We start from the raw sequence: 10689 nt of genomic DNA, 5'->3' as shown, positions 1-10689 counted from the left end.
CCCCCCATCCACCCATGCACCCATCCATCCATCCCTCGATATGTACATACACCCATTCAACCACCCACTCAAACACAACATGAGCTGGGCTTCAGGCCTCTGTGTGCCCCAGGCTGTTCAGGCCCGCTTGCTCCGCAGGCATCACACTGACCCCTCTGGGAACTACCCAGGACATGTCTGAAGCAGTAATGGCTGTGGCTCACGGGCAAGCGGACTCTGGTCAGGGAACCAGCATCACTGTGAATGAACAAACCTCTAGAAACTGTCAACTAGGGTGCCTGCTTGTGGCAGGAAAAGCAGCCCACAGCATTTCAGCGTCTTTTGTCCTCCTCCCACCTGACTGCAGAGCACAGGGACCACGGGACTGGAAAGCGTGGTCTTCCGCTGCCTCAGCAGGAAGTCCTGCTCCCGTCAGCTCCACTGCATGCTGACTGAGAGGCATAGTCTTGGATCGTCAGCGGGGCACATGGGCTGCAGGGGCCACGTGCAGCAGGGATAGCTGCTCAGGGTCCCTCCTGTGTTGCCAAGAGGGGCAGGAATGAATCAAAGTAGACCCCTGCCTTGTGGACCTGGGCAGACTTCCAGAGAGACAGGCACTGCGGGGGAAAGGATGGGATCTGCTGGAGACAGGTGTGCATGGCCGAACAGGCTCATCAGCCCTCTGCCCCCAGGGGAGCAGCCCAGCCCCACCCCGCAGTGGGCACCTGGGTCCCTCAGATGGTCAGGAGAGCCGGTGCAGAGACGGGAAAAGCCGACGTGTGCCTGGGGCCCCAGTCATCGACCACCATGAACTCTCCCGACGTCCACCGTGGCAGGCAGATCCCTTCCACGTGGACAATGACCATGTTGGAGGACATGAGCTCTGAGTAGAGCCCAAGAGAGATGAAAACTGAATAGGACTGGGTCTGGCACATGGAAATGATTCCACTCCCGCCATGACCCCAGAGCTAGACCCGGCCAAGAGGTTAAGGGCCACCACCTGAAGGCCGAGGTGGGAAAGCAGGAGACCACCTTGCCTTGTGTCTGGGGTTCCTGCCCCAAGCAGCCCGGCTGGGGCTTCCCGGGCACCTGCATTCAGGGATGGCACCAGAAGCCCGGCTTCAATCACCGCAGGACACAGCAGCCCACAGTGTGCCCCGCATCCACAATCTTTCCATGGCACTCCTAGCACTTGTGCTGCTTCATCACTCTCAGGGTGCGGGGCAGCGATCCGGGCAGGTGCACCCCCGACCCTGTCCTTCACACCCCCTCGGTCGGCCAGCAGAGCAGAGCTTCCGCCATCACTCAGGAGCACACGGAGCTGCCCTCCAGAGCCCTCACCCGCCACCCCTGCACCAGAGCCGGGGTCAGATGCCAGCTCCTGGCCAAGTTCTCCGGCACGGCTGGGAGCCCCGGTCACGTGAGCACGTGGTGCACACAAGGAATTCTGAACACTGGCCTGCACTTCATCGTCTGGCATCCCACAAGGCCTCCCCGACCCCTCACCCCAGCCTCTCTGAGCTCATGCAGGAGCCATGTCTTCTCCAGCACCCTGGAGCTCTTGGAGTGCGGGGACGGGTGCCTTCCCCTCCGTGCCCCAAGATCCCGCCTAGTTAGCGCTCAAACCTCTCCCCTGAACTCACTCCAGTTTCAAGCTGCCGTCCACCACTGCCCAGCACCGGGGGACAGCCTCTCCTGCAGGCAGCACAGGCAGGCAGGTGCACTCACCCTCACTCTCGGGGCAGCTCGCCCCCAGGATAAAAAGGGGGGAGCTCCGCCCACACTGCAGAGCCCCCACCCCACACAGAGCGTCCCATTTATTAAATCAACACACGGCTCCCTGCCACACAAGGTCTCGCACGTCTGGTTGGTGGGGTCCCTCTCACCCGGCTGCGCGCGGAAGGGCATGGGGTCCTGCCTCCCCGTGCTCCCAGCCAGCTCTCCCACATCGCTCAGAGTGTGTTTCTAAGCTCACATCATTGCTTGGGAGTGTCTCTGTGGCCCAACTAATGAAAGTGTCCTGAGATTCGCATCCTCAGGAGGGGGGGAAGGACACGGACAAGTGTCCACACTGCCGCCCATCCCCAGGAAAGTGCTCTGTTAACCTTGCTACTCTACTGGGGCATGTGTTGGAAGTTTCCATAATAAAAACAAAACAAGGGGCACCTGGGTGGCTCAGTGAGTTAAAGCCTCTGCCTTTAGCTCAGGTCGTGATCCCAGGGTCCCAGGATCGAGCCCCACATCGGGCTCTCTGCTCAGCAACCTCTCCCACTGCCCTGCTTGTGTTCCCTCTCTCGCTGTCTCTCTCTGTCAAATAAATAAATAAAATCTTAAAAAAAAAAAAAAGAAAGAAAGAAAGTAAGAAAAAAAAAAACAAAAAACGATTCCAATGGGCTCTTGTGAGCTCCTGCCCTGGGTCCCACCCCTTGAAGAAGCTGAGGACCGTCTGGGCTGAGGCTGCCACACCCAGAGGCAGATTCCCTGGGGGCCACGGCGAGATCACAGTGGCATCTCCTCTGTGACCCCTGATGGCTTTACCAGCGCAGCTCCTGGTGTGAGGGCCTTCCAGCACCCCAGCCCCAGCTCACCGCCTGCTCAGGCATGGCCCGTCCATACCACGGGACTGCTGGGCCTCTGTGTCCCCAACCTCCTGGTCACAGCCCTGGGACGCTCCGACGTCCTCCTGTACCTTTGGACGCCCACTCGCTCTAGCCACAGAGGGGCTCTCCCTCCATGGCCCAGGTCTGAGGCTTGAACATTCCAGACTTTGGAAATGAGCCCCGCCCATGGCCCCCCAGGGCACCGGAACGCACTGATGTCTGTTAAGTGGAGATCTGTGGCAACAAGAATCAGAGATGTTTTGAAGCCCTCAGGCCAAATGGATGATCCTGGAACGGGCTCCGCAGCTGGGCTCGGGTCTGCGAGCAAGGATTCCAGATCCCTCCACCTTCCGAAGGCACAGCGTTCACGGGAATGCTTCCCTCCCACGGGAAACCAGGCAAAGACCCCTGAAGAAGCACGCACTGAGCCCCACAGAAGGCCATGGAGCGGGGTCGCCGTAGCCAGGGCTGCAGAACCTTCCAGAGCGGACTCCCTCACCCAGATGCCAGCACGGCACAAGGCCCCTGCCCCGAAGAGCGCACATTCGCATGGGCAGAGGCACCGGGAAGCCTGCACACGGGGAGCGCCTCCCGAGGACAGGTCAGCACCCAGCAGCAAAGGAGTGCCAGGAGTGCTGGGGTCCTCCCGTGGGCGTCCCGTCCCGCCGCACCTGGGTCCCCCACATCAGCGTCCAATCCGCCCACACCTGGGTCCCTCCGTGGGCGTCCTGTCCCCCCACCCAGGTCACTTCCCTGGAATTCCTCAGCAGTTTGTGAGGACCCTGTGGGCCTGTCGCAGCCACACGGCTCACATGGTCACCGTGGGCTGCTCCTACCTGGTGAGGCTCCTATCCCTCCCAGCCCCATCCTCCACCAAGGGGAGGCCCCCTAACTCCACACACACCTAGACTCCCAACGGCCCTGCTGCTGTCCCTGCTCCCAAGCTCTAGGCCCACAGACCACCACAAAGCTGAGCTGGGGCAAGGTGGGTCCTGGATGCGGCGGGAGAGTAAGCAGCCTCATACCCACATATCCAGACCCTGGGGGTCTCCGTGGGACTCAGGCCTCAGAACACTACCACACACGCCCATGTACACATGTGTGTGAACACATGCATGTGCACACTAGGCTACACACACGTGCATGGAACTCATACACAGGCCACCAAGGTGGGTGTGCATTACACATGTGCTCGGTCATACCCGCGTGTGCACACACAGAGGCCCCGTGCCGACTGCGCTGGGAAGCAGGAAGCCCCTCTCATCAGCTGGGTGCCTTCCTCCCAGGAGGTCTAGAGGCAGCCTGGACCCCAGCACCCCAAAGGTCAAAGCAGATCCTAACGCCCCCAGCCCAGAAGCAGAGGGTCCAGGGTCTAGGGAAAAGGGGTGGGTCCAGGGAAGACCCAGGCATGGCAATAAGGGACAGCGTGCCCCAGCCCTCGCCCCGCCCCATGCATCGGGGGGCTGGGGGTCCCACGACGGGAGCCTCCGGGGCAGGGACCCAGGCTGGCCAGAGGGCCTGGCCCTATCAATCTCCCCATGTTCTATGCCACTCGCCCAACCCCCCCACCCAAGGAAGCGCAGCCTCGCTCACTTCCTGGGTGGTCTCCGATGCCACCCAAGGTCACGGACAGGAGGGCCCCACGCACACACCATCACACAAGAACATGGTAATGCTAACACATAGGGCTGACATTCGGTGTGCACCAGCACAGCCTGTGGGTGTGCAAGTGGGTGTGTTTGTGTGTGAAAGTGGACGTGTGCATGAAGGCATGAGGACATGTGCATGAAGCCTGTGTGCACGACTATGTTTGTAGGTGCACATGGGAGTTCGCGTGTCTGTCCATGTGCACACGTGTGTACACGCGCCATACGAGGGCCCGCCCATGACCAGCACTACTGAGTGGGCCAGGAGACCCAGGGTCTGTCTTCGTCCAGACAGGATGCCCGCCGCCCACGTCCCAGCCGTCTCTTCCAACCTCCAAGACCAAACACCAAACACAGGCTCAGGGAGTCACAAAACTCGCGGGTCACCAAAGGCTTGAGCCAAGCACTGGCCCCATGCTCAAGGGACAGGACGGTGCCTGAAAAGGTATCTGCTCCCAAAAAGCCACAGAGCCCCCAGAAGAAACACGGGCATGGGGCAAGTACCCCACCCAAGGTCCCACAGTCAGGGGCTCCACCGACCCTCCACACGAGCCCACCACCCCACCGGAGTTAGGAGACTCGATGAGGACATTTCCGGGCTTGGAGACTGCAGAAACACAGCCCAGATTGTCCGTCCACCTGGGAGCTGACCCTGGCCCTCCCAACCTCAGAGAGGGCACAGGAAAAGGAGGGACATCACCCAAGAAGCCTCGGCTCCCAGGAAGGGCAGGTGGACAGCTCTCACAGCAAGAGGGACCGTGGCAAGCAGACACCTCCCTAAGGACACCGCTCCGGTCTGAGCCAGGCAGCAGCACCCATGCCCACTCATGGGACCCCTGCTCCCCACTGCATCCCAGGGGCCCCCCAAACAGAAACCTGAGCAGACCTATCTGCTGACAAGGCTTACAGGGCCCAGCGCCGTTTTCCAAAGAAACAGGAAACACTCCATGTGCCCCGCACCTGCCTTTTCTTGCACACCCACCTCCCTGGCTGATCCCCAGCCCTCCTCTGTCCAGGGCCTTGGCTGGAGCACACCGGCCTCAGGAAGCCACCCGGAGTCCTCCGTCTGCCCTATCCCCTTCACACACCTCCGGAGGTCACTCAGACTCCCCCCGGCCCGGCACAGACTGCAGTCCCAGGTGCCCACCAGTGTCCCCCACAGACAGTAAATTCCTGGAGTGCAGGGGGTCTCGTTTCCATAGGGCGCCCAGCCCCTAGCCTGGGGCCTGGCCCCCAAGTGTGGATCACAGCATCCTCCAGAGAAGACACCCCCACCGGGTCCACCAGTGGGGCCGGACTCCAGCACACACACAGTCCATGGGTCTTGGGGGGCACGTGGGAGGCAGCAGACAACAGTCCCCAGGACACTCCCCGAGCAGGTGCCAGCCCTCGCCTGAAGCCGGGATGTGTCCCCGTGTCCAGATCCCATTTCCCATCAGCCCAATTCCTCTGCCCTGGCCTGACCCATTCCAGAGACTTCAAGTTTAGGGCCAGCTGCTCAGAGGGAGGCTAACCCGACTCTCCAGGGAAACAGACCAGGTTATGGGGAGGGAAACTGCAGATGCAGAGGTGGGAATCGGGCGTACCAGCAGGGTGCCCACTGGACACAGACCTGGAGGCCTGGCGGGGACACCCACCACCACCTGCTGCTCAGAGAATAGGAGAGAGACAGGAAGCCCAAGGTGGAAAGAGCTGAGCCCTGCCCAGCGACCAGAGGCCTGGGGAAGGGGGGTCCAGACTAGGCCACCGAGGCGATCTTTGGAGTCACTGCCAACCAAGGCAGAGAAACCCCCTCCTCGCCTTCAGGAGGTCCCACCTGTCTCCCTCCCCTTTCCAGCCTCCACCTAGCAGCACGGGGTCAGCAGAGGCAGGTGGATGCACCAGCAGGTGAGCAAACAAAGCCACAGGACCCAGCCAAGATAGGGGAGGACGGGGGCGGTTATCAGCGAGGAAGAGCGTCCAGCCTGGGTAAAGGGCCTGGCCGCCTGGTGGAGGGCAGGAAGGGCAGGAGGCCCCCGAGAGGGGGTCCAGCAGGCGCGGAGTCCAGCTGAAGGAGGGGTCCTGCTGGGTAAGGGTCCCGCCAGGAAGAAAGGGGAGCAGGGGCGCAGCCTGTGGGGGGAAGAGCCAGGGAGAAGGGGCCAGGGGGAAGTGCTGGGGCGACTTAGAGGAGCCAGGGGGCGGGGCAGGCGGGGCGGGGCGGGGCTTAGGTCTGGTTGGCGACTCTGAGGAGGAGGAGTCCCAGCGCAGGGAGTTGGCACTACCGAGGCGGGAAGCAGACAATCCACACCTGGGGGCACGCGCTGTGAGCGGCCTGGACGCCTGTGTACCTGGGCTCTGAGGGCGGTGACATCGCTCCACCTGCCAGCAGCGAGCTCTCCCCAGAGCTCAGACAACCTGGAGGGGCACAGGGACTCCCGCCAACACCCACTTGCCTGATGGTGCTTTCTGTTTTCCTGCCTGGGGCTTAGAAGAGGGGAGGGAGGAGTTGGAAATATATGCCTCTTCCATTGACAGGCAGTTATCTGACCACAGCAGTGGCCCCGGATGAGCCCAGGAAGATACAGCAATTTTGCCCCACCCTGGCCAAGAAGTGGGCATTTGGGGCCATGGTGGGGGGGGGGGGCGGGAGGCACCCGGAAGGAAGGAAGCTGGAGCAGGCGGATGTGCACACCCACAGCTGTGAGAGGCAGGGCCTCCGGGTGTCTCCTGAGCCCGCTGCTCCTCTCCAGGCATACCCTGCTGCCCCCCTCCACCACTCCAAAGCCATGACCTTGGCATGCACAATTCTGTCTGCTACCACTGCCAGCAACCCGGCTCCGTCCCCGGTCCCCAAGCACAGTCACTCCCTCCTCAAGCCATACTCTTCAAGTCCCCCAGTGCCACCACTGGGGAGCAGGGGTCACACATGTGGCATCTCCCCCTTTCCTCCTCCTCACCGCCCCCATGACCCCCTACCCCACCCCAGGTCTCCAGCCCAGTCCAGCCTGGCTTGCCACCCCAATGTCCCTGAGCAGACTTCAAGGGTTCCCCAACATGATGCCTTCGGTTCTGACTTGTTGTTCAGTTAAATAAGAATGAGTTTCTGTGCTTTGCATGTACATACAACCGTGGGCAGGAGGGAACAGGCGGAAAGAAGGTCCCAGCCTGGTCAATATTTACGCCCTCCTGAGCGCTGGGCTGGGGGGGGGGGGTGAGACTGTCTCCCCAAACTCCTTGTGCCCTGGCTGACAGCAGCAGCACGGGCCGGGCGTGAGCCAGCAGGTCCCGCCGCCTCCCGGGGAAGGGCAGCCAAGCAGCATCTAAATCCCAACCGTGCGGTCACCGACCTCCTGGGCGCTCTCAGCCTGCCGGCCTGGGCCAGCCTGGGTGCCACAGGGTCCCCAAAGCACGTGGCCTACCAGGGCGGGGCAGGATGGCTGTGGGAACCCCCCAGAGACTCCTTGTGGAGGGGCAGAGGCTCTGAGACACCCCGAACCCCCTGAGACCCCCCGGCCTCAGTGCCCAGAGCAGGAGCAGTTCTCTCCCTCCCACGGCACAGATACTCCGCCCAGAAGGTCCAGCAAAAGCAACCGCCCTGCACAGACTGCTCCGCTCATCCATTGCCCTGTCCTTATGGGCTTCCACCTCTCGTCCTGCCCCAAACCAGCTCCCGAGGAACATGGGGCTCTAAGCACATGGCTGCACTGCAGGGCAACTGGAGGGTGTGGGGCAGCGGGCAGCAGAGGCCCCACTGGGTACATGAGCCTCCCACCTTCCCCACCGGCCTCCCGGACCATGGCAAACTCCGGCCCCAGGGCAGCACACAGGCCCCTCACCGTGTTTGTCGGCGCCCACCCCATCCGTCTGTCCACATCGCCACCACCAGCAGCAACGTGTGGATCTGAACAGGAACGTTCTGGAAGCCAAAGCAACTTGGAGGTGACAGGACACCGAATAAGGGCTTTTCCCACAGGCTTTCCACCTGCATGCCAGCTCTGCAGTAGGGAAACTGAGGCCCTGGGCGGGAAGGGTGTGTGTCGCCCAGGGAGCCAGCAGCAGCAAACGCCAGACGCCTGCTCCCTAAGAATCCAGGCTTACAGGACCGGCTCCCTGCCCCCCGGGGGTACAGGGGCTCATCTTATCCTGGAGGAGAGCTCCCTGGGTCCAAGACCTTTACAAACCCTTTCCTCTCCCTCAGTTCTCTAGAAGGGATGACCAGAAACTGTAAACAAAATTGTTTTGGAAAATTGTTTTGGAAATGTTTTGGAAAATTGTTTTGGAAAAAGACAATAGCACGGCCTTTCGTTGAACCAGCTGAACCCCTCATATGCCAGATCTCAGACCTCCCCTCCCCACCCGGAGCTGACCTGGCCGCGGGGCCACCCTTCTGGTCCTGGTGGGGAGGCGGTCCAGCTGGGGGGCCCCACACCATGGGGGCCAAACACATAACAGAAGGGAATGTTATGGGGGGAGGGTCCAACAGCACCTCCTAAGGACAGACGACAGGCAAGGCCACAAGCCAGGGGCCTGCTGGGAACCCCCCAGAACGGAGGCCCCCTCCCCTCCCTGGGTGCAGGGAGCCCTCTACCCTCCTCCCTTCTCTCCGCCTCACCTCTGTTTCTGGCGGCGCCCCTACTTTGTCCCTCTCTTCTCCCCACCTCCAGGCCCCTTCCCCCATTCCTTCCTCCTCCCCTCCCAGCCCCCAGCACATGCTGGCCTCTCTGGGCCCCAAAATACACTTCCAGTGTCTGCCCTGTGCATCCATGATCCCTCTGACCATGGGCATCCCTGACATCTCTGTCTGAGAGCACCTCCCTGGGTCCTCGTGGGGGGCCCTCGGTCCCCCCAGGCCACAGTCGGATTCCCCGCACCCCCTTCTTCTTCCCAGAGCTTGTTCCATGCAGCCTCCCCTCCTCACCCCATCTCCCCCATCTCCCCCACCTCCTCCATCTGCCACATTCTCTCCCTGGATGGGCTTGCCCACCACCTCGGATTTCCCCCATCCTCCTGCCAAAATGCTGCCAAAGGAGGAAACAAAACCCTCCTTCTGGGCCCTCCAAGCCCCGCTGGGTGGGTGGGTTTCACTGCTGGGTCAGGCTAGGAGAGCCCCACACAGCAAGGACAACTGCCTCCAGTCTCCTGGGTCTCCGTCTGGGGAGGAGCCCGTGGGAGCCGGCAACGTCCTTGTCCCCAGCTACCGTCTCGCTGGCCCTCCTGGAAGGCAGTGGCGAAGTTCCGATGCTCCCAGCCTTGGTCAGACCCCGGCAGGGCGGCGGTGGCAAGGACTGGAGGAGCCCTGTTCGACCTTGGCAAACCTGTCTTTCTAGACCAGAAACGGGTCCACAACGGGCGCCAGGGAGGCTGGAGGAGACCCAAGTCCCAGTCCCCTCCCAACCTCCCCAGGGTGCCGCAGGCTGGGAGAGAGACTCTGCCAGCCCCGCACGAGGTCCAGGCACACTGGAGAGGAGCCCAGAGCCCTGCACAGCCAGCAGGAACCCTGCCCGCCAGGGGCCCATCCCGCACCCACTTCCCGTCCCTCTTCTGGGATGTGTGCAGCCAAAGAGCGCCAGCCAGGGCTCTGGCCGGGCTTGGCCGCTCACCAGCTGCCTGACCTTGGGCCAATCCTTGCCCTCTCCACGCTCCCCTCTCCACAGCCCACACCCAGGAGAGCTTTGTGGATGGCCACTAGGAAAAGAGCCCGGCCCTAGCAGCCCCCACCGCGTCCTCGGCTCGCCGAGTGACCTTGAACGCCCCCCACACTCGCGGCCTCAGTTTCCCCACCCGCCCAATCCGTAGACTCATGCCCGGCTCCCCCGGTGTTCCCGGTCCCTCCCGGGCAGATGTGTATCCCAGACCCGACGGAGGGCGCGCAGCGGCACTTACCGTCCTCCAGAGACGCGGGCGCTTGGCGGGCACCAAGGTAGCCGTGACCAGCAAGTGTGAGGCGGCCACCACGAGCCCGAAGCCGACGGCCAGCAGGCTGCGCACGGGCAGCAGGGCATAGGACACGAAGGTGACCAAAAGGAGCTGCCAGACGCCGTGGTCGGCGGCTGCCGTCCCCGAAGCCGCGCCGGCGTGGGTGCCCGCGGGCCCGCCGAGCGCGAAGGGGCAGCAGAGCAGCGCGAAGGTGAGGCTGAACAGCAGCGCCAATTGGCCGACCTGCTGCAGCTGCGGCGCCTGCAGCGAGCGCACGTTGGTGACCACGAGCAGCGCCAGGAAGAGCACGCAGTGAGCGGGGTGCGAGCCCCTGGCCAGGCCGGCCGCGGGCCCCGGCGCGCCCAGCAGCTCCGCCAGCGCCAGAGCGCCCGCCAGCCCGCTGAGCACGGCCAGCGCCTTCAGCGTGGCCGCCTGCTCCAGCCGCAGCGTGTAGCCGCGGAACAGCGCCTCCAGCTCGGGGCACGCGAACTCCTCACCGCACGGCCGCAGCCCGCGCCGGCCGCCCGGCCCCGCCGCCCGTCCGGCGCCCCCGGGCTCGCCCGCGCCGC

The 10689-nt window shown here is 63.1% G+C and overlaps 1 protein-coding gene across 2 annotated transcripts in view; it reads right to left on the bottom strand.

Annotated features, from left to right (window-relative positions):
• Positions 1-10670, bottom strand: part of ADCY1 (adenylate cyclase 1) — a 92006-nt gene extending 81336 nt beyond the window's left edge. Inside the window, exon 1 of one of the 2 annotated variants that reach the window (XM_059397154.1) lies at positions 10088-10670. The gene's annotated coding sequence lies outside the window, so the exon portion shown is untranslated. The remainder of the gene's footprint in view (positions 1-10087) is intronic. The other variant, XM_059397153.1, reaches the window with a different exon arrangement.
• Between the last annotated feature and the right edge of the window lie 19 nt (positions 10671-10689).

This window comes from Mustela nigripes, chromosome 4, assembly GCF_022355385.1.
Source record: "Mustela nigripes isolate SB6536 chromosome 4, MUSNIG.SB6536, whole genome shotgun sequence".
NCBI lineage: Eukaryota > Metazoa > Chordata > Mammalia > Carnivora > Mustelidae > Mustela > Mustela nigripes.
Note: the sequence above shows the minus strand (reverse complement) of the source record. Positions and strands in the feature narration are given on the sequence as shown.